Raw genomic sequence first — 24,976 nt, 5'->3', positions numbered from 1 at the left:
AATGTGGGGAACATTAAAGGTGTCAATACTTCTTCCTACTCATTTAGTAACGTCTACAGTGGGATAAAATAGTATTAATTCAGCCACCGATTGTGTAATGATTACCACTTAAAATTCTGACAAAGGTCTGTAATTTTCATCATAGCTACATGTCAACTGCAAGAGACAAGATGTCCAAGTTCTCCCACTTAAAATGATGAGAGAGTTCTGCAATTTGCACCACAGAGTACACTAACTGTGAGAGACAGAATGTAAAAAAAAAACTACTGGAAATCACATTTTAGGATTTTTAGAGCTTGAATTTGCAAAATATAGTGAAATATATGTATTACATAAAAGGGCTTGGGGCTCCATGCAAGATAACCCTGTGCAATGAAATTATCATTAGAACAGTGAGCAAAAACCCCAGAACTAAACTGGCCAATGACCTGCAGAGAGCTGGGGCCAAAGTAACAAAGGTTTTCCATCATTAAAAGGACATAAAAGCGAAGCAGGTTCATTTGTCACTATTTAGCCCAGTTTATCCATTTTTTCAACAGGAAAATGAAAACAATTAGCTCAAATATTAACTATCAAATTCCTATGGTCGTATCTTCCCGCCGCGCTAATAAACATTTTAGAGATAAAGTCAAACCTCGGTTTTCGAACGTCCCGGTTCTCGAACAAAAAAAAAATTGACATTTTTTTGCTTCGGTTGTCGAACAAAAATTCGGAGGTCGAACCTCGTGAGATGAGCCGAGAGGACCCGAAAAAACCCGACCACGCGACCCGAATGTCGACTGACTGCGTTCGTTGTTTTTGTATTTTTGTTACATTGAGGATCGTATTGACCCCTAATCATGCCTCCAAAGAAAGCAAGTGGGAGCAGTAAAGCCATCCTAAAATACAAAGACGCTCTTAAAGCAATGCGACAGTGAGCGCCCGGCGCGCTGCAGTTGCGCGATCGGACCAAATTAAGCTCCCTGCGCACTGAGGTCCACTGAGATTTTGGAAAGTACATCAGGACTTTAAAAATATTTTCTACATTTCAGCGACGGCTCTGTCACAATAATGCGACCAGCGCGGTGCAGTTGCGCGGTCGGCGGCGCGATACGGTTGCGCGGTCAGCGGTAGGGGTGTAACGATTCGAGACACATCGATTAATCGATATAATGCTCTACGATTTGTTGGCATCGATGCTAAACGTAAACATTGATCTATATCGCCCGTTTTTTACCTCGGACATTAGACGCGACTTTATTTTGAAATCCAGTTCATTGTTGCTTGCTTCCTCTTTCCGGGAGCAGTGCGCGGCGTGTTGTGTTGTGAGCAGAGCAGGCACGTGAAAGGGGAGCCGACAACTACGCGGCTCCTGGGCTGGTGCTATGGCTAGTGTCCAAGAAGACGAGGAAATTCGCTCCCCTTTGGGCTTCAAGTCATTCGTTTGGAATAAAATAAATACTTTGTATACTACAATACTCTTGTAATTTCCTAAATAAAGAGTTTGCAGTACCTTGTTGATTTTGCGTTTGAATTGTTATAAATCAGGATATTGTTCTATATCGATCGTAGAGCACTATATCGTGATGTATCGTGAATGAATCACAGCAGGCTTTAAGATATCGGCAAATATCGTATCGTGACAAAACCCGCGATTTACACCCCTAGTCGGCGGTGCACTGCAGTTGCGCGATCGGACAAAAATGCGCAAATGAAAAAATGCTTAAAAATGTTTTTTTAGTCTTGAAACGGATTACATTTTTTTCCATTATTTGTAATGGGAAAAATAGATTCGGAATTCGAACGATTCACTTCTCGAACCGCCTTCTGGAACGGATTGTGGTCGAAAACTCGTATTTCGTTTAAAAATCCTCCGATAGATACGAACTCTGATCTACCGATTAGACTCAAACTCGGTTTTATGAATATTAGATCACTTCACACGAAAGCAGTACTCGTTAATGAGTAAGTACCGTATTGGCCCGAATATAAGATTATGTTTTTTGCATTGAAATAAGACTGAAAAAGTGGGGGTCGTCTTACATTCGAGGTCTAGATATTATACCCATTCACAACGCTAGACGCGCCAGATATCTTTAAAGCGAATGCTGAACTTAACTCCCCAGGCCAAAGCGAACCCCTGTCACAAAGAAGAAAAATAAAAATAGCTGTTAGAAAGGTTCCTATGTTGATGTTAAAATGTTGGAAAATTACGTCACCCTGCCTTAAGTCTCGCGTGAGTTACCTCAGCTTATCACGATTGTTGGAGCTTGTGCGCAGCAGTAAGTCAAAGGTTGCTGGTATTGACTGAGTATGTTGCTGTGATCGTGTGCATCTTTGACACAAGATGAGTACATACATTTCATTTTTACTACTATCCACTGTTGTGAGTTTTGAGTTTTTCCAGAGTTTTGAGTTTTTCCTTGCCCTCTTGGGAGTTTAAGATCAGGGGATGTTTGAGAATATTTGCCATTTTTCACATGTCCTGAGTGTTGTTAGTCACCTAAATGTTGAACAGAGGCTGTGATTTACCGAAGTCAAATTCCTTGTTTGGCACGCTCAAACATGGCGAATAAAAACTCTTGAATCTTGTGCCGTTTGTCCGATCGCGGTTTGCTTTGTGTGCGCACCATTTGATGGACAGCTCCGGCACGCTCCTTTAAGTTTGCCTTGCATCATACGAGTAGCCGTTACGCAGCGGCACGGTGACTAACGGTCGCCAGCAAATGTATTTTGTTGTCTCGATGACTTATGTTTGGTGTGTTGTTGAGAGTATTTCATTTATGGTTATTTACGTAGTATAGCGGAACCATTACGCGCAGTTAGTAACGTTAATGTGTGCCGTCTACTAGTGTAGACACAACAGTGTGACGTCAGAAGTTGAGCGTTGACTTACGTGCTGTATTTCTGTCTGTTGCAGAACCACACGCACACGCACCACACACACACACACACACACACCACACACCCTTCACACGCTTCATATAATAATCACACACAAGAATCACATTCACACACCCAAAGACTCACCCATGTACACTACACACACCTGCTCTCACATCCTAACGACCAAACATGTGCCTATATCCTTTTGCCAGTTTGCCTGTATGAGCCACAGTGCCGGTTACTTTTTTGCCAATAATTCAGTAAAGCAATCAAAACTGAACCACGTCTTCCCTCCTGTGTTCTGACCGACACCCGGGAGCGAAAAGAGCATAACCATCCGAGCCAACCCAGTCCTCAGGCTCCCCAACAGAAACCGTAGGTTGATTTACATTTCAAAAACCAGAAGCCATTCATTTACACATGTGATTGCAGTTTAATTTACATATTTAAATGTTCAGATATTAAGATGATACACAGTTTTTGCACGATTTCAATGAGGCAAAATAACGTGCTTTTTCTCTCGAATATATTGTTATAATCATTTGTTTCAGATGTACTGTATTTATTTTCTGTATAAAAATTGGTGTTCAAAAAGTATTTTTACAAACTTGAGTCTTGAAAAAGAGGGGGTCGTCTTATAATCAGGGTCGTCTTATATTCAGGCCAATACGGTACTTAAAGAATTATTTCAGATTTTAGGACCATCCGTCTTAAACATAATTAATTTGTCTGTCTCCTCTGGTATCGTGCCAACACCATTTAAAACCGCTATCATTAAACCGCTACTTAAGCGACCAAATCTCGACCCGGATTGTCTCGGTAATTATAGGCCGGTTTCAAATCTCCCATTCATTGCAAACAATTCTTGAAAAAGTAGTAGGGCAGCAGCTTATTGATTACATGGTCGCCAATAATCAATTTGAATCTTTTTAGTCTGGTTTTAGAGGTTCCACCGAGACAGCACTTGCTAAAGTGACTAATGATCTCCTCGTAGCTATCGATTCAAACACCTCATGGGTCTTATTATTACTCGATCTTAGTGCTGCCTTCGACACTGTAGACTTCAATATTTTATTAGAACACCTTAAAAGCTGTGTTGGTATTTCAGGGTCAGCGCTACACTGGTTTGATTCCTATTTATCTGACAGGACCCACTGAGTGGTCCGTAGCAATGCGGCCTCTGAGCTCTATAACGTTACATGTGGTGTCCCGCAGGGATCGGTACTCTGACCAATTCTATTTAATATTTATATGATTCCGCTTGGGACATAATACGTAAATACGTATAACATTAGTTTTAAATGTTACGCGGATGACACTCAATTATATATGCCGTTATCGATGACAAATCCGCGGGACTGTTGTAATCTTGAGGCGTGCCTTGCGGAGATCAAACAATGGATGTCTCTCAATTTCCTTCGTCTTAACCCAGATAAAACTGAGATGTTGATAATTGGTCCAGCTCATTATCACCACTTATTTAAGGAAACCACTATAACTATGGATAACTGTACTATCACTCAGAGTGATACTCAGAGGCGTAGCCAAGCCGGGGCGAGCCGGGGCGGCGCCCCGGTTAGGACTCCCTGCGCCCCGGTTGAAAAAAATCGAGCTTTTTCGATTCTTCATTTTCATGCCGTTTTTTTCTTTCGGTCTTGCGCGAATGTGCTTGCGCTATTCTATGTGCGCGATGTTATCCATTCACCTTTTGCCTCCCGGACCCGGATGTTGTTTTAGCGATCAGCGAACGGCGTGGGTGATGTTCGATTTTTTTTCCTGGCTACGCCTCTGGTGATACTGTAACTAATCTTGGGGTAATATTTGTCCAAATGCTCTCCTTTCAAAAGCACATTAAGAACGTAACTATAATTGCGTTTTTTCAACTCCGTAATATTGCTAAGATTCGTCCGATTCTTTCGACCGGTGATGAGGAAACTATTATACATATACTGTAACGCATTATTCTCTGGTCTTACTAAGTCCAGTATTAAAAGTCTACAGTTAGTACAAAATGCTGCTGCAAGGCTGCTCTCACGGACAAGAAAATTTGATCGCATGACCCCAATATTAGCCAACTTACATTGGCTCCCGGTCCATTTAAGCTGTGACTTCAAGGTTCTTCTATTAACCTATAAATCATTGCATGGTATAGCACCTTCATATCTCGTCGACCTAGTTGTTCCTTAGTTTCCGTCCCGTAACTTCCGCTCGCAAAACGCTAGTCTTCTAGTGACCCCGAGGGCCAAAAAGATGTCTGCAGGGTCTAGAGCATTTTCTATTCGGGCTCCAGAGCTTTGGAATGCCAGGGATGAGAATTTTCCATGGATCCGCAGATTTCCGTGTTTTATTCCGTCGAAGGTATTTTCGGGAATCGCCCGTTGAGAAAATTATTTTTTTTATATGTGTGGGGGAGCGGCCGGCCAGCTGGCCGGGCAACGTTAGCCTCGGCGACTCGCGAGCATTCCCCCGCCCGCCGCGACGGCATATACCGTATTTTCCGGGCTATAAGGCGCACCTAAAAACCTAAATTTTTATCAAAAGTCGACAGTGCGCCTTATAGTCCGGTGCGCCTTATATATGGATCAATACAGTAAGCAGCCGCTGGCTGATTTCATTTTCCCCCGTAGAAGAAGAAGCGCGCGGTGCATGCTGGGATATATGACTGCGCGTCCCCCGTAGAAGAAGAAGCGCGCGGTGCATGCTGGGATATATGACTGCGCGAGGCGCCGTCTCATTCCATTTGTTTGTTTACGTACAGACCCCAAAATGGCTCCTACTAAGAGACACGCCTACGACGCAGAGTTCAAACTCAAGGCGATCAGTCACGCAGTAGAACACGGGAATAGAGCAGCAGCCAGGGAATTTAACGTTAACGAATCAATGGTGCGGAAGTGGAGGAAGCAAGAAGACGACCTGCGCCAAGTAAAGAAAACTAAACGGAGTTTCCGAGGGAGCAAGGCGAGATGGCTACCGTTGGAGGACAAACTCGAACAGTGGGTTGTTGAACAGAGAGCAACAAGTAGAAGTGTCAGTACAATCACTATTCGAATGAAGGCAACAGCACTAGCAAGCGAACTTAACATTAACGATTTTAAAGGCGGTCCTTCTTGATGCTTTCGGTTCATGAAAAGACGTAATCTCTCCATCCGCACACGGACTACTGTTTCACAGCAACTGCCAAAAGACTACCAAGAAAAGCTGGCCACTTTCCGCGCATATTGCAAAAACAACATTACTGAAAAAAAGATCCGGCCAGAGCACATCACCAACATGGACGAGGTTCCACTCACCTTCGATATTCCTGTAAACCGCACTGTGGATAAAACGGGAGCACGCACGGTAAACGTTCGCACCACAGGGAATGAGAAGTCCTCCTTCACTGTGGTTCTCGCTTGCCAGGCTAATGGCCATAAACTTCCACCCATGGTTATTTTCAAGAGGAAGACCTTGCCAAAAGAAAACTTTCCAGCCGGCGTCGTCATCAAAGCTAACTCGAAGGGATGGATGGATGAAGAAAAGATGAGCGAATGGTTGAGAGAAATTTACGTGACGAGGCCGGGTGGCTTTTTTCACACAGCTCCGTCCCTATTGGTCTACGACTCCATGCGCTCCCACATCACAGATGGTGTCAAAAAACAAGTGAAGCACACTAATTCAATACTCGCCGTCATTCCGGGTGGATTGACAAAAGAACTCCAGCCGCTAGATATTGGTGTCAACAGGGCATTCAAAGCTAGACTGCGAACTGCGTGGGAACAGTGGATGACAGAAGGCGAACGAACACACGTTCACCAAGACAGGGAGACAGCGCCGGACGACATACGCCAATATCTGCCAGTGGATCGTAAAGGCCTGGGCTGATATATCAGTCTCAACTGTGGTCCGAGCTTTCAGGAAGGCAGGAATTGTCACTGAACTGCTCAGCAGCGACACTGACTCGATTAGTGACGACGCCGACGAGACGGATGTTGGATCCCGTAATCGCCCCACTGTTTAATTCGGACACTGAAGATGAAGAATTCGAGGGATTCAAGGATGAGGAATAACTTGATAAAGTGAGCTTTACATGTTTATTTTGTGTGCTGTGTTGTGTGACGTTAGACGTTAACGTTTGAACAACGTTGAGTTATTTATATATTGTTATTGCTTTGCACTATTTCGAGTGTTACTATATTGTGATAGCGCTAACGTTTGATTTACCTTAACATTATCAGACTGTTTTTTACGTGTTTATTGAATCCAGGAAAAGTTCCCCTCCATTATGTGATATAAATGTTGCACTACATGTTATACGCTGCTGTTGTTAAAAGATAAACGAAATACCACATCACATAAAACAGCTGTTTATTCATATTGGAAGTAAACGGAGTTGTCAGAACGCTGGTTTGTAATCTATAAATGAAGTTTAACTGACCTATCTGACTGTTTTGTTGACATTCCCTTTACCGCAGCTTTACATGTTTATTTTGTGTGCTGTGTTGTGTGACGTTTGACGTTAACGTTTGAACAACGTTGAGTTATTTATATATTGTTATTGCTTTGCACTATTTCGAGTGTTACTATATTGTGATAGCGCTAACGTTTGATTTACCTTAACAGTATCAGACTGTTTTTTACGTGTTTATTGAATCCAGGAAAAGTTCCCCTCCATTATGTGATATAAATGTTGCACTACATGTTATACCCTGCTGTTGTTAAAAGATAAACGAAATACCACATCACATAAAACAGCTGTTTATTCATATTGGAAGTAAACGGAGTTGTCAGAACGCTGGTTTGTAATCTATAAATAAAGTTTAATTGACCTATCTGACTGTTTTGTTGACATTCCCTTTAGCGCAGCTCCATCTAATGAATGCATAACGTAACCCCAGCCTCTACTGTAGCGTCTATTCTATGCGCCTTATAGTCCGGTGCGCCTTATATATGGATAAAGTTTTAAAATTAGCCATTCATTGAAGGTGCGCCTTACAGTCCGGTGCGCCTTATAGCCCGGAAAATACGGTATATATTCAAGATTCAAGAATCATGAATATATACGTATATGCCGTCGCGGCGGGCGGGGGAATGCTCGCGAGTCGCCGAGGCTATACGTATATGTATGTGTCCCCCCGCTTCTTTTCCGTGCTTTTTCACATTTGCCATTCTCATCCCTGGAATTCCCTACCGATAGATATGAAAACTGCTACCTCATTAGAAACATTTAAGACACGTTTAAAGACACATTTTTATGATATGGCCTTTAATTAACCTGTGGTGGCCGATTCGGCTGGAGTTTGTTTTTTCGCCCCCCCTCCCCAGATTGAAAGGTGGTTAGGAGACACCCAAACTGACAACGGCTGTCTGTATTTCTCGCGGACCAATCGGGATGAGGGAACTGCCCCCCTCGAAGACACTGCCAGGATAATCGAGAGCACCTCCTGCAGCTCTTCCCTTTTAATTGGACATCCACTCTTTCTTTGGGTTGTTTTATATTATGTGTTCTATGTGCCCTCTCTGCATCCATTACAGCCTGGTCATCTTGGAAGGGAGATCCTCCCATCTGTGGTCTCTTCTCAAGGTTCCTCATTTTTCCCCCAGTAGGAGTTTTTTGAGTTTTTCCTTGCCCTCCTGGGAGTTTAAGATCAGGGGATGTTCGAAATTGTTAATTTTTTGACATGTGAAGCCCTTTGAGACTTGCCTGTGATTTAGGGCTATATAAATAAACTTGACTTGACTAGCATTTTCTGCTTTAGCCATTCAATTTTGAGAAATACTGAAACAGCTACTGTGATTTACTATAAACTGCACCTGAATACAAGACGCACCAGGTAAAATTAAGGAAAATCCCGTTTTGTTTATATACTATAAGCTGCACAGAACTATAAGCCGCAGGTTCTTTAAATGAATTGTTTTCAATTTTATGATCTGTATTACCAAAACAAATCCTTTTACAATATCACAGAAATCATGAAATCATAGATAAGCCGAACTATAAGCCACGGGATTTAAAGCTTGTGCAAAAAGTAGCTCCTTATAGTCAGGAACTTACGGTAATGCAGACATGCCCATAGTCCGGCCCACGGGCCCAAACCGGCCCATATCTAAATTTAGACCAGCCCGAAGCATCGTGTCATAAATCAATAATATGTGGCCCACTGGCACTGTACTGGGGACCTGTGAGCCACAGAAATGAAACGCGTACAAACGGGAACGCGCACGTGAGCAAGCACTTTATCCCCCTTCCCTTCCCAGTTTACGCGCACACAGGTGCTAGATAATCAGTGACACAGACACTTCCTCATTCAAATGTCCGCACACCAAGGACTAAGGCGACTCTAAGATCAGAGACGCTGCCAGTGCCGCTACACAGCGAAAGGCAAAACAACCCACGGACTACTGGTGAGAGCTCAGTCTACTTATTACTAACTCTACAAACACTACGGGGTGTCCACACAGTGATCTTACACAACAAAAAGACTATGGAATATTATTTTGGATAATGAAGTATTTTGTTGTGAATGAAGTTAAAATAAAGACAAAATGGAGAATGATTTAATTTGGATTACAAATCTCTCATGATACAACCTGGCCCGTTTACTGCAGTCGAAACACCAATATCACACTTCTCATTAATACAACTGTTAGGGTTGATAGATTAGTTTCATCCTATGCTTATGTTGGAATGTAACCTGTAATAATTAATCAAACATGGCCTGTCTTAACAAAATAGTAGAATAAAGTGCTAAGATCCTTTGAATTGATTGACCAGCTGCAAAGGAAGCAATCTAAGTTGTTCTGTTTCCCCAACTTCGTAAAAGACCCCCTGCTATGCTTTGACCAGAGGCCAGGGGCTTCAACCCCATCCTGTCCACTCTCACCCCCACCCTGCTTTCTCTCAATAAATACTCTCTTGCAAGAATCCAAAGTCAGACTTCGTTCAATCATCGTTGTATGCACAGCGACGAACGAGCTCTCCACTTGCAAGTGTTCAAAATGCATACTGTCTCCTGTGTGGTTCTTGCAAAATAAGTTAGAGTGAGCACCACTCTATTTTGGTGCCGTGACCCGGATCCCTCACATACCGCTGCTGGTGGACGGAGGACGACGTGCTGCATTGTCGACAAGCCAGCGTCCATGAGGAGGACCTGGTAAAGAAAGACCTGGGAAGAAAATTCTTTGCTGGGCCAGCATCTTAGGTCTGCCTTCGTCTGACAACAGTGGATTGACGGGATCTGGAAGTGCAACGAACCAGGGGACAAGTAAAAGCCCTAAAGTAAAAGATGTGAAACGTGTAAAAGTAAAAGTGCACAGGAAAATATACAAGTAAATAGGGAGGACAGAAGATCTTAAGTCTTGTGAAAGGAGGGCGTGTTGTAGAGTCCCTCTCCGGATGAAGTGGCTCTTCTGGAGCAGTGGTTCTCAAACTGTTTTATATATTTTTGTAAAATCTCACGTACCCCCTAGAGTACCTCCGTGTACCCCCATTTGACAACCACTGTTCTAAAAAGTACTACTTCGCGTTGGCGGGGCTGGGTAACAGGACTGTTGTCTTTAGTTCCCAGGGAAGGAAGGGGTGTTGTAGAGTCCCCCCTCCGGATGAAGCAGCTCTTTTTTTTAAAGAGGACTTCGCGTTGGCAGGGAAAAAAAACTTGTGTGGTTGAGAGTGTGACTGGTAGGATAAATCGACTAAAAACAGTTCTAGCATTAATTTTTTGTTTGTTGAAAGGTCAATTTAAACCTGCATTGAGGATCCTCAAAGAAAAAAATTGAAAACAAATTGTAAAAACTAAAATACCAAATTAAGATGAGAAATAAAAACGGTAAATCTGATGAGAAGTACCGTAATTTTCGGACTATAAGTCGCACCGGAGTACAAATCGCACCAGCCATAAAATGCCCAAAAAAGTGAAAAAAAACATATATATGTATATAAGTCGCTCCTGAGTATAAGTCGCCCCCCCACCCAAACTATGAAAAAAAACGCGACTTATAGTCCGAAAATTACGGTACATGGCGAGTAGATTTTCTAATTGTATGCAATACATGCCGAAGTGGAAGAAAAAGTATGGAGTACAAGGAAAGTTGAAATGTGGAACGTAGTGGTAGAAATTTTGGAGGAGAGTGTGGCTAAGAAGCCAAAGGGATTGAGAAAGGAAAGAAAAGAGAGAGAAGTGCAATGTGCTAGAGTGTGGTTGAAAGCTTTACAAGAGAGAAGAGAACAAATTCAAAAGACAAAGAATAGGAAGATAAAAAGTGATGAGGCCGCCATTCAATTAAGATTTGAAAAACAATTTAGGTTGCACAGTGGCATCCCATTCAATGATGCAGCTGAGAGTGCTTATCAGCAACATCTTAAAAATGCGCTCCTCATTGGTTTCCCCCTTGAATTACGCAACTGGATGAGGAAACACTTGGTGGAAGCGGACACTGCTTGTGTTACAACAACCATGCAGTGGGGCAGAGACGCTGACAAAGTGATCAAAAAAGGCGAAAGTTCTGATGTATTTCATCTAGATCAGGGGTCTCAAACTCCAGTCCTCGGGGGCCGCATTCCTACATGTTTTCCAAGTTTCCCTCGTTAAACACACCTGATTCAATTATCAGGCTCCTACAGAACGTGGGGATGAACTGATCATTTGAATCAGGTGTGTTTAACGAGGGAAACTTGGAAAACATGTAGGAATGCGGCCCCCGAGGACTGGAGTTTGAGACCCCTGATCTAGATAATGATCTAGATGAAGATACAACGGTCTTCTTCCAAAGTTCCTGAAGGGGCAGAGGAAGAGTTAGAGGCCAACAAGGTCGCAAGCCACCATTCAAATCAAAACCCCCATAAGATTCAGATAACTCTTGAATCTTGAATCTTGAATCTTGAAGAGAGTGTCGTCATAAAAAACAAAACCCATCAAAGGGCGAAGGAAGAGGCAGAGGAAAAGTCAAATTTTCAGCATGACAAGCTTCCTCCGCTTTGACCGCTCATGCTCCTACAGATAAAGAAATAATAGATGTCCATACAGCATGAGTCATTCTGAGTGCATTTGTAGTGTATTTTTATTTAGGTCTCATGTAATGTATATTTCATTTCTAAGCTTAGAGGTGACTAGGTCACGCGCGCATGGGATTTTATGGGGCCTGTGCCAGGAAGGCAGACTTCCTGGCACCAGGATACAGGAATCGGCCATTTGGTTAGAATCAACAAGGCAGGCTGGGGGGTCAGAGGACATCCAGCAGCCCTCATGTGCGTGCGCCCGAGTAAGGGGGGGCACGGGGTATAAGACCCAAGGCGGGAGAAGACAGGGGGGCTTCTTTTTTTGGCTAGAGAGAGACACTTCAATTCTGACATCGGTTGAATAAAATCTTTCCCCAATCAGCCGTGTGTCACTGAAGTTTTCCTTCCCTGAGCCAGCCACCTATCCACCGTTTGATCTTGGAGACCAGCAGAACATCGAAGAAAATTCACCACACATTAAAAGAAAAAAACACGCGTTACTTTTGGGTTAGATTCATTGTCAGATTACGGAAGGACAAATGACCAGGGATCAAATTGTGTGTCCACACTAAAGTTAAAATTTGCAAATCAAGTGGTAAAGAAATACAACTTGCTTCTAAAAGATAAATAAAGAATTAGAATGTGCTGTCCTCGTGTGGGTGGGCGTGAACCAGCTCATGATCGACTGCAGGAAATGGCCAGCCTGTGACGAATCATTGGTGCCGGGGCCCCACCCTTCGCGTGCGAGAGCTGTGCATGTGTGTGCCTATGTGTTAAAATGATGAAATTGGCTAAACTTTTAGGGCAAAGAAATTTGCTAGACTTTGGTCTATCCAATTTGCACCGCAAAACAGAAACCATTTTGAAAAATAAAAATGAGAGGAAAAGAGAGAAATCTGTTTGCGGGCAGAAACTGATCCACACTAGTGCATATTAGTGTCAAGCCCTCATGAGAAATTCGGAAAAAAACGTCAGGACATGCTTTCAGGAATTGGAAGAAGCAAAATTATGAATTTAAGACATTGCAATGCTACATTTAATAGGAATAATTGATTGGTTGTGTTATAAGATTATACAAACTTCTATATGTGAGTTAGATCCGAGAGATTGAGTTCTTTAAATTTAAAAAACAATATTCTGATTAATGTGCCAGCAGTTTTTTTGTGCTGAGTTTTTTTTGGATTGGTGGATTGTTCTATCAGGAACCTTGAGTGTAAAATGGTATATGAATGTTGTGTGGAGAGCTTGGATAAATTGGGACCAATGTGATGGAAAGACTCCTTTTTGGAGAATGTGTGAGATGCAAATGAGCATTTATGAATGATTGCCTGAATGAAAGGAAAATACAGGTTGAATGGTTGAAGTTGTTGGAGACTACTATGGAAAATTATTAGAGCGACTTTGAAGAAAGAGTGATTTTGAGTAAGTTGAATGCTAAGAGAAAAAAAAGGTTGCTTTTGGATTGATAATTAACTAGAGAAAAAACTGGAGAACCAGTAACACATGCAGAAGATGTGTGAACTGGGAAATTGAGAAGCGTTTTGGAAAGAAAGTCAAATTAAATGGTGATAGAATCAGCCATCCATCCATCCATTTTCTGTACCGCTTAGTCCCCACGGGGGTCGCGGGTGTGCTGGAGCCTATCCCAGCGTCATCGGGCAGTAGGCGGGGGACACCCTGAACCGGTTGCCAGCCAATCGCAGGGCACACAGAGACAAACAACCATTCGCACTCGCACTCACACCTAGGGACAATTTGGAGTGCTCAATCAGCCTACCAAGCATGTTATTGGGATGTGGGAGGAAACCGGAGCGCCCGGAGAAAACCCACGCGGGCCCGGGGAGAACATGCAAACTCCACACAGGGAGGGCCGGAGGTGGAATCGAACCCGCACCCTCCTAACTGTGAGGCGGACGTGCTACCTAGTGGTGATAGAATCCATCCATCCATCCATTTTCTGAACCGCTTAGTCCCCACGGGGGTCGCGGGAGTGCTGGAGCCTATCCCAGCCGTCAACGGGCAGTAGGCGGGGGACACCCTGAACCGGTTGCCAGCAAACTCCACACAGGGAGGGCCGGAGGTGGAATCGAACCCGCACCCTCCTAACTGCGAGGCGGACGTGCTACCCAGTGCGCCACCGAGCCGCCGTGATAGAATCATATGTAGTAAAAAACACATCCTCCCCAAAAGTTTGTCAAGGTGTGAGGCATGGGCGTTGCCAAGCCTCAGAAGGGGGGAGGGAGTTGGACAGATTGTGAAAGATAGTAATTATACAACACTTTACGACATATGGATTCTCTAATACATTTGGCGTCATACCATTAAGTTAAAAGTTTCTCAAGCTTTTCAAACTTTTGCTTGAAGCAATCGGAAGATGATTGAAAAGTGACTAAATAAGCTATGAGGAAGTGGTGTAGCTGTTAAGGGCACGCGCTTATGCGCTTCCCTGGCTAATCAACACTTGTTTGAATGAAAAGAAGGAGGGGGAATTGGCTGGGCTTCCTGAAAACTTGTGGACAAAGGGCCCATCTGATGTAGGACTTTTAATGTCCATTACCCCAGTACAAATCCAACCAAGATCAGAGAATCTCCTTTAAATCAGGAGGCAATAAATGGGATAGCCCCTGTCATAAATGGCCTTTGGTTAAGAGGAATCATTAGGAAGTGCTCAAACTCTTCCCGCAAACACTCCTATTTGCCCAGTTCAAAAGGGCAATAAAATTGACTACAAGAGTTGCAAAGAACAGATGAAGAACAGTCCTTGGCAGATAGCATGATCAGAGCACTCAAACTGAAAGATGTCAAATGGAAATTTACTGCCGCCTGATCTTTCTTCCCCACAGGTCAACAACCGCTCCAAGCCAGGAGACTGAGACGACATAAAGGTCGGCAAAAAGGACAAACTGGGCCAACCATGGTGGGAGGGGCCATCCCAAGTCTTGCTGACTACCACCACTGCACTAAACATTGCTGGAAGGCCCAGCAAAGTTTCACCTCAGCCACTGGACGTTACAGAGAGTGCTGTACCCCATTTTCGGAGTGGGGGGAGGTCTGACTACAAAGGGGCCTCGTCGTTTAGGGCGGGGCGTCTCAATGTTGGTGAAGAATGGAATCCATAAGATCCCCACTCTGACTAGGCAATGGGAAATATCGGCGTCTCTGCCATCCTAGTAGCAACGGGGCTCCACATGCCAGGTGGATCCTCTGCTGTGTTGTGGTTGGAGCATGCTATGGTCTATGGCAGGGGTCCCCAAACTTTTTCCTGTGAGGGCCACATAACTTTTCCCTTCTCTGATGGGGGGCCGGTGTCAGTTTGTAACAGAAAAAGTGTGACGATCGTAGGGGAGCTTAAAAAATGTATTGTTTTCCAGAAAGCCACACATAACCAAATAACGGTTATTTAATAACCCTTTCCAGGTTCTTTACAGAAAAAAAGTCAGGAAACAAATAATAACACTATTAATGAAATAAATAATAACTAAATAACCCTCTCTGAGTTCTTCACAGAAAAAAACGGAAATAAATAATAACTAAATAACTCTCTCTGGGTTCCTCATAAAAAAAAAAGCCATGGAACATTAACTTTCTGTTGTGCCATGCACAATCTTAACAGATAAAAGTTCAGCTCAGTTGTCAGAGCAGAATCTCTCTGACACATATGAGCAGTCTCTTAAAGTTCTTGTGTTCCTTCCTTATAATCCTTTTGTAGGTTCCAGTAGGCTTGTAGACACCGCTGTCTTTTTTGTTAAAGTTTGCTAGTGCGTCATAGTCTGGAGTAAAATTTGTTGTGGCAATTCTTAGGCGAAATCCGAGGTGTTGGTCCGTTTACCTCGATCTGTGACGGGTTGATGTTGACGTTCATGTGGCTGAACGTCACGTCGCGTACGTCGAGCCAAATTGGCCACTCTCTTTTAAACGCTCGGCACTGTGTCCACCTTGCTTTTCCTTGGGCGACTCATTTTAATGGAAGGATTCCAGGGGAAGGTTTGTGGGTGGCTTTAGCGCAAAACTGCATCTGAAAGCTCAGCGCGCGAATTACAAGAATGCTGTCGTCACAGCCCACGCTCTAAATTCGGGACTGATACAAATAGAGCGCGAGTGCGCCATGTCCGTACTACTGAGTACGTACACGCACTTGTAAGTGTGCACCGAGCTTTCTGACACGGCTTCCGGTAGTAAATGCGCAGGCGAGCGCTTCCCCATCTACTGGGGAAACGCAGTCATTGCAGGCAAAATGACAAAAAAAAAAAAGTTTAATAATACAATTTGTTCAGGGTTGGCGGGCCGGATTAAACGGTCCCGTGGGCCGTATCCGGCCCGCGGGCCGTAGTTTGGTGACCACTGGTCTATGGACTCATCTGAACAGACCAAGTGACAATGTTGATCGTGGAAAAAGATGGTTACATGATGAGAACTTTGAGGACTGGTCATGGGACCCCAGAAACCCATACGAAACCAACACTTGGTACCGGTACGTTAAGTTCACTGTGAGATCACACACACAGGAGGGTTGCTATGTGTGTTCCAAACTCCCCCCTTCCTCCACGCAAGTTCACCTGGAGGCCAGAGCAATGACTGTTACTGAAGCAAAATGCATGGCCTCTATGGGTGGAATTAGGCCCATTTCAACCTCGGAAAACCTCGTTAAACGATTCGCCTTTCCATGGCTAAATTAAGAGCAAGAAATAAGCAGCCTCCCTACAGCTAAAGTGCCCTGTAACGTCTGTCAATTTCCTATCACCAAAAAACGATTTCATTTCCTTTCACCCAAAAAAAAAAGTTCTGAAATTTCCTTTTTGTGTTCCTTTAAAAGTCGACACTCAGCTGAAGGGTCCTCGCTGGAAGACTGGTTATTGCAATATTTGCAACAAGCCGACCTCCTGAGATTGTTTTCTAGCTATTTACCCGAAATTAAATTGGAACGCGGTCAACACAGTCCACGGCAAGCCTCATCACTGTACAGTGGATCGACCAACACCGTCCGCGGTGAGCCTCCTCGCTGAGCGGCGGGCAAGCCGACGTGGTCCACGGCAAGCCTCTTTGATGAACGACAAACCAAATTTTTTATCCTTCGGGAATAGATGTACAGTGGAGCCTCGGTTTTCGACCACAATCCGTTCCAGAAGGCTGTTCGAGAAGTGAATCGTCCGAATCATGTTTTCCCATTACAAATAATGGAAAAAAAAAATCCGTTTTAAGCATTTTTTCATTTGCGCATTTTTGTCCGATCGCGCAACTGCAGCGCACCGCCGAATGCGCAACAGTAGCGCGTCGCCGACCGTGCAACTGCACCGCGCTGGTCGCACTATTGTGACAGAGCGGTCGCTAAAATTTAGAAAATATTTTTAAAGTCCTGATGTACTTTCCAAAATCTAAGTGGACCTCAGTGCGCAGGGAGCTCAATTTGGTCCGATCGTGCAACCGCAGCCCGCCGGGCGCTCACTGTCGCATTGCTTTAGGAGCGTCTTTGTGTTTTAGGATGGCTTTACTGCTCCCACTTGCTTCCTTTGGAGGCATGATTAGAGTTGATGCAATCCTCAGAGTAACGAGAATGTAATAACGAACGGAGTCAGTTGGCATGCGGGTCCTCTCGACTCATCTCGCGAGGTTCGACAACCGAATGTCGTCCGACATCCGAAGGAAAAAAAATCTCGAATCTTCTGTTCGAATACCGATTTGTTCGAGAACTGGGACGTTCGAAAACTGAGGCTCCACTGTATTATTATTATTAAAGGCTGCGTTGCCTAGCGATAGCCCCAAACATCACTGTTCTCAAAGAGATCTGCATGCAGGAATGGGCCAAAATACCAAATACAGTTATGTACAAAAGACTTATGAGGTAAAGTTATAAATTCATAAATAAAACTGTAGAAAGAACAAATGCTTTGTTAAAAAAATACCTTTTAAATCACTTTATTTGCAAATCACATTTATGATCAATATTAAATACATTGTAAACAAAGCTTGAGACACATCTCGCATGCTACATTACAAATATCAGGTAATGACAACATGGAGTAAAATCACTCAAAATTAGACATTTGTATAATAACATTATTGTTGAGAACATACCATTGGCTCTACTACTTAATTTTGTAGCATTCAGATTTCTTTCTTGAGAGAGTTTAAAATAACTTTCTACACATTACAGCCAGGCACCAAGCTTGCAAATGACAAGATGAATGGGCCCTTTATGAGTTGCTTTAATGATTTTCCAGGCATCATGATGCTTAAGACCTTCCACGGAGAATCCATTTATTGACAAAACCTCATCAACCTCCAGTCGACCAGACAGCTCAGCAGCCCCTCCTGTTGTGGAGTGCACAGCAATTCAGTATAAACCTGTATTCCCAAATGTGAGTTCCCCCAAATTAACTTTCAGCTTCCAATAACACCCCTCACCCTTCCAAAAATAATAATGATAATAGAACTAATCACCTTTACAGATACAAATTATCTATGGGGTTCAGGTCATGGGAATTGGCAGGCCAATCGAGGAAAGTAATGCCATGGTCAGTATACCATTTACTGGTGGTTTTGGCACTGTGGGCAGGTGCCAGATCATGCTGGAAAATGAAATCATCATCGCCATAGAGCTTTTCAGCAGACGGAAGCATGTAGTGCTCTAAAATCTCTTGGTACACAGCTGCATTTACTCTGGACTTGATGAAAGACAGTGGGCCAACACCAGCAGCTGACATGGCTCCCCAAACCATCGCTGACTGTGGGAACTTTACACTGGATTTCAAGCAACTTGGATTTTGCTCCTCTCCAGCCTTTCTCCAGACTCTGGCGCCTTGACTTCCAAATGAAATACAAAACTTGCTTTCGTCTGAAAAGAGGACTTTGGACCACTCTGCAACTGTCCAGTGCTTCTTTTCCATAGCCCAAGTCAGACGCTTCAGAAGTGGCTTGACCATGGGAATACGGCTATTGTAGCCCATTTCCCAGACACGTCTGTGAACGGTGGCTTTTGATACCTGGACTCCAGCTTCAGTCCATTGTCTTTGAAGCTCCCCCAAATTCTGGAAGCGACTCTTCTTCACAATGCTGTTAAGGCTGCGGTCATCTTTCTTGGTTGTGCGGCGTTTCTTGCCACATTTCCCTCTTCCAACAGACTTTTTGTGGATGTGCTTTGAAACTGCACTCTGTGAACAGCTTGCTCTTTGAGAAATTTATTTTTGTGTCTTACCCTCCTGATGGAGGGTGTCAATTATGGTCCTCTGGACAGCAGTCAGATCAGCAGTCTTCCCCATACTTGTGATTTAGTTTACTGAACCAAGCTGTGTTTTTCAAGTCTCAGAAAACCCTTGCAGGTGTTTCGAGTTAGTTAGACGATTCAAGTGATTAGTTGAATACCCGATTAGTTTACTTTTTCATGATATTCTAATATTTTGAGATAGGTTATATGAGTTTTCTGAAGCTGTATGCCATAATCAGCAATATTATAATAATGAAAGGCTTGCAATATTTCAGTTGATTTGTAATGAATCCAGAATGTATGACATTTTTGTATTTTTAATTGCATTACAGAAAATAAAGACCTTTATCACAATATTCTAATTTTCTGAGACAGTCCTGTAATAGTATTAAGGTTGGTTGTACAGTACATAGTAAACTAAGTGTTTTCTACTCAAAAGAGGAAAAAAAGATCAAATTCAAAGAAACATTTGGAGTGACAACTGCAGAGGTACAACTAATGCAGGAGATCCCTGGATTTTGAATTGCAATATTGTGTCAGCTTTTTATTTTATTTAAGTTTTTTTTTTTGAATAATGCACCAGGCTTAATTAGTTGGCTGATGTGCTTGACCTTTTTTCTTTTAGAGTTCATTGTCAGTCACACTTTATTAATAAAAATGTGGCTTTCAAATATTCTCATCTCTCTCATTCAATTGATTGTGTGTTTTTCTTTTGCATTTTTGAATAATGCGCCAGGCTTAATTAGTTGGCTGATGTGCTTGACCTTTTTTCTTTTAAATTTCATTGTCAGTCACACTTCATTAATAAAAATGTGGATTTCAAATATTCTCATCTCTCTCATTCAATTGATTAGTCATTCACTACAATTTTGTAACGTCCTAGAATTCAAAATCTGCATTTGTGGACTTTAATCAGGTATGAGAATAAAAAATTTTCCCCAGGTCTAAAGTGTCTATCTGACTCAAACGAGGCCCCGTTGAAGTGCCACTGATGAAACACCGTGGTTTAAATTAATTGCAGGCAATCACGAGTTAAGGTGGGCTGCAAAGGCTTGCAAACAGGCTGTTTTACAATATGGCAAGTGGTGGCAGCTGCCACTCCTACCTAATGTTTTGCCACTCTACTTGCCGTCTCGTTGGCAATTATCAGTACTATCGTATCAATACTAAATAAAAAAAATATATGATCAATGTTCCTTAAATTTTCTCCATGGTGTGCAGAGAAAGTGGGTTTAGAATTTACTCCTACTACAATGTACTTTCAAAACAAAATGCTTTCATCCTACACGCCACCTATAGAATTCTGAAAATCACGTGACATCCATGTTTATTGCTCATAGTGCAAGTGGGCATAGTGAATACAATAGTTTATGGTTCTAATTTCAAATACACTAAATTTAAACAGCTAAAAATGTTAAGGCCACAGTATCGCCTTCAATTTAAGTTGCACGATCATTTACAGGTGACCAGTCAACTAGCAAAATAATCATTTGTGACAGTAGTAGGTGAGAGTTGTTCTTGAATAGCCGACAGGGATTGGATTAATGCTCAAAATTAATTTGTTATTCACATTACGTGCATAAAATGTGTTGCGAAATGCAGAATATGATACCTGAATTAGAAATAAGTGTGTGTTAGAGAGAGAGAGAGAGAGAGAGAGAGAGAGAGAGAGAATTGATTGATCCCCTTTTTGATGCCGTAGTGGCCAACTGGACCAAGCTTGTAATGTTTAAAGTCTTACGAGTAATCTAATAAGATACAAAAGCGTCTACATGTTTACTTGTCAAATGTGAATTGATCTCACATGTGACCTGTGTGACCTGTGACTTTTTGTGCTGGTTAAATAGTGAGAACTGTAATAACCACTAAGATAAAAAAGGATAAAACACTGACTAGTGTTAGGCTACGGATTTTAGCTATTGATCTGACTCCAAATTATGATCAACACTTAACACATGAATTATGTCCTAATCCACACACTGGCGCACCTAACAATTTTGCGAGTTCGTTCTGTCAAAGAGAAGACCAGTAGCTCAATCAGACCGAATTTACCAATTGTTTATTCCTGACAAAGCAAGCTAATACAGGCCTGGGTTCCCCGGGTCCCTCACACAAAACTGGTGTGCTCTTGTAACCATCAAGGAACAACACATTCTTCCGGATTGCCCAGTTATAAAGAAACACAATATGAATATTCAAACATGCAAAACATTGTGAGATGATTGGTCGATGGCCGTCCCCTCCTCATGGGATGTTATCGCTGAGTGCAGCTGTTCTGGTGGTTGGGTTTTTTCCGACCACAACGACGAGATGTGATTCACACCTCTCCAATTTGGAGATATTTTTGACAGCTTGTACGTCGTCTTGGTCCCGCCTGACCGATGCTTGCACCCTGTGTACACAACACTTAGGAGAAAACATCTTGGTGCAGTTGTCTGCACACTTCCTCACTTTCCGGTTCATCAAATGCTTTGCATAAGTACAGCCACTACCGAAGATTATTTCGATGTGATTATATATGTTGTCATGTAACATGGAGTGGGGGGGGGGGAAACAAATGGTGCAAGAAGTGAGTATGGATTGCTCCCAGTAATAAATTGGCGGGGTTGAAATTCCAAATTTTAACAGCAGATGGTGCAAGATTAGGTGGGGAAATATTGAATGAATTGGCAAAGCTGAAATTCCAAAATTTTCCAAAAGATGGAGCCAAACCGGTGCAGGAGACCAAAGAGATAAAGGGGTCGGATTATGGGTCACACATGGAAGCACAAATATAATTTTTATTTTAATTTTATTTTACTTGCTTGGCTAAAATATATTCTGCAACCGCTTAAAGCGATATTATCACAGAATTAGAATAAGCTGCCCACCCATATAAAAATAGGGGTGTGTTAAAAATAGTTGGAAAGGGGAAAATAAATGAGTTTTTATTTTATTTTATTTTTAGTTTATTTTCTTTGCTTGGCTGAAATATATTCTGTAACAGCATAAAGCAATATTATCAAACAATTAGGAAAAGAGGCCCACCACGAGTGGTGTGTTAAGAAAATGTTTAAAAAATAAAATCAAGGGTTTTGATTTCTGATTTAAATGGTTGAGTAAAAAGTGTAACTTTGAAATATTGGTTTTATGAAAGGAGAAGTGAGGAAAGGAGGAAATAAGGTGCTTGCCAGGGTTTCTACAGGTTTTTGGTGGAAAGAGAGTGGGGCGGAAACAGCTGCTCAAAACCGCAAGGTTATGACTCATAACTTATGAGCGTGGGAAACTGGACAGTATAGAGGCCAGCGGAAACAGCTGCTCAAACCGCAAGGTTATGACTCATAACTTATGAGCGTGGGAAACTGGACAGTATAGAGGACAGTATAGAGGACAGTATAGAGAAAAGGGGGGGGGCCAGAGAGGTCTATAAAAAGGTCACCTTGGACATCTACGGGGCTCTCTCCCGGACCGCGTTCATACGTGAAGAAGCCCGTATGAGTTTCAAGACTTTTTCTACAGCCTTCAAGAGCCTTGTGTGAGACGCAAGATCGCTGGCCTGGATTAACTTGGATTTACTCAAAAGAATTGGACTGGACAACTTTGCGTGAGAAACTAGGTGAGGGGAGACTTCTTCTGTATGTCCGCAAGCGGAGGAGACAGTCATCGGGTAGTCTGTCCTCACGGGGCCTAACTAGTTTCCAAATTGGATTTTAGAAATAAAATCGAACTGATCACTCGACTTTATTTCCACCAAAAAGAAGATAACACCCAATTGGTAGCTACCTTTTCCCTCTTTTCTGATTTTTGTTTTGCAATCAAAAGTGCTCCGGGATTGAATGATTTTATTTGCAAGTGTATCAGTGAGTGGGATTGTTCAGTTTTTGGAGGATTGAGATTTGTAATTCTATTTCATGCTTCTTCAATAAATGTGTTTTATATACTCATTTAATTCGTGGTGCGCTAATTTGTATGCAATTAATTGTTTGAGGTTGGGTTGATAACTCAGTTTATAAATAGGAGATTATTATGGTATGCAAACATACCATATTAAATAAAAATAAGGAAGGTTTTCAAATTCGACTTTTCGGATTAGTGTTAGAGCTATAATTAGTAAATGTCCTTCGGGCACGAGCCCGTTCCTGTTTCTTCGGGCCGCGTCAGAGGTTACTTTGAATGATTTGGAGGGACTAATTTGCCTTCAAAATAAATAGCAAGATAATAATAATCCGATTAAATCATTTTAAATCGTATTAAGTAAAATATCATTTTGTTGGAAACAATCAAATTGGTGGAAGCACTCTCACGGTTAAGTGTTTAAACATATCATGTTAGAATTAGTGATTTAATGCATTAAAGTCATTCTCAAACACTATCATTGCCATACTTCTGCAAATGGGACTTTCTTCCGAAAAAAGGGAAGTAGGCTCGTTACTTCCTCAAACCCAGTAGAGCGGGGCCATATCAAAAGTTATTTCGACAAAACTAGTGCTAGGGTGCGCTAGACAAACGAATCCCTGAGGCCTTAACAAAGGCACCTAAAAAATATCCGTAAAGTAATACCAGCATCAAACAACCGAAGGGAGCCATCATTACGGCGCGGTCATATCGACGACTTGCCTCGAATCGAGTTACTCGGCTCGCGCGTCGAATGGCTTTAGAGGGGTTGGCGTCGTATAGAAATTAGATTGATTCTAATAGAATTAATTTAACGCGGGTGGTCAGCTACGGACTAGTCCCTTCACTCCCGGCTTATTGAGCCCGTTACCGGGGAGCCGGTGCCACTTTAATAAAGTGCGCGTTTGACAATGTCTAACGTAGCCTTTAATAAAATATGTTTGCAAGCTGCCAAAAAGCACATTTTCCTTTATTCCCTCTCATGACCTCATTTATGAGGTCATCACCTGTTACTCTAGCAAGCAGCGACCAGCGCACTGTCGGTTCTTTCTTCCCCCGGCAGCTCATGTTGAGTCACCAGGGTATATTGGCCATTCGGTGGTAACGGGCCAACGGTTTTCTCGATCAACCGGACAGTGAGTGATCTAATACATGGAATACAACAGCAGCCGCATAAAATCATTATTGCAGTAAAAATAGCCACAGCGACAAGCACAGACATGATGAGGCCTTTCCAGCTTCCGAACGTTTTCATCCAATCAGACCAAATATTGGTGTGTACACCGGAATGATCCTTCATCTTTTTGTTTAGGGTGCGGAGTCCCTCCAATGCCTTAGTTAGCCGCCCCCCAGGTGCGGTATTGTTTGGAATGAACGTGCAACAAGATTCACCGAACATGCCGCACACGCCTTGTTCTTTCGCCAATAGCATGTCCAATGCGATGCGGTTCTGAAAGGCCATGAGCGAGGTAGCCGCAAGTTGCTCATGGACCGCCGCAAATGATTCAGCGGTATAGTTTCCCAATCTCTGTACATTATAGTGGACATAATTGATTCGGTCCACATTTTTGTTCGGGATGACCCATATTAAAAATGCTTTCGAATCCCGAGGATATCTGATTGGCGAGTTTGTACTTATCTGGGACACCCCTGGGCACACCGATAGCGTCTATATACTGTATGTTGGGTCGTTTTCGCTTAGTTCATCCCGCAGCGCCAGTTCTGCTTACCAAAAGCTGTAGGTCGCGCCGTGCCCGCTGCAACAGCCCTGTCAACGGGAGCTCCGCGTTCCAGTTGATGCTCTGGAAATCAATGGGGACAACTAACACAGGCATAATCAGTGAGGCAAGCGCACACGCCCCCGAGGCGTTTGCTGGGAGGCGGTCGTACAATTCGTTATCACCAGTTCGTTCTGTCAAAGAGAAGACCAGTAGCTCAATCAGTTGTCTGCACACTTCCTCACTTTCCGGTTCATCAAATGCTTTGCATAAGTACAGCCACTACCGAAGATTATTTGGATGTGATTATATATATGTCTAACGTAGCCTTTAATAAAATATGTTTGC

The 24,976-nt window shown here is 42.8% G+C and overlaps 1 long non-coding RNA gene across 1 annotated transcript; it reads left to right on the top strand.

Annotated features, from left to right (window-relative positions):
* The first annotated feature begins 922 nt into the window (after positions 1–922).
* Positions 923–23,638, top strand: LOC119127587. Its single transcript, XR_005098872.1, has 3 exons — positions 923–934; positions 5,875–5,890; positions 23,468–23,638. It is a non-coding gene; the product is annotated as an uncharacterized LOC119127587 (long non-coding RNA).
* Positions 23,639–24,976: the final 1,338 nt, after the last annotated feature.

Source organism: Syngnathus acus, chromosome 9, assembly GCF_901709675.1.
Source record: "Syngnathus acus chromosome 9, fSynAcu1.2, whole genome shotgun sequence".
NCBI classification, from domain to species: domain Eukaryota; kingdom Metazoa; phylum Chordata; class Actinopteri; order Syngnathiformes; family Syngnathidae; genus Syngnathus; species Syngnathus acus.
This window is presented reverse-complemented; position numbering and strand designations above follow the sequence as displayed.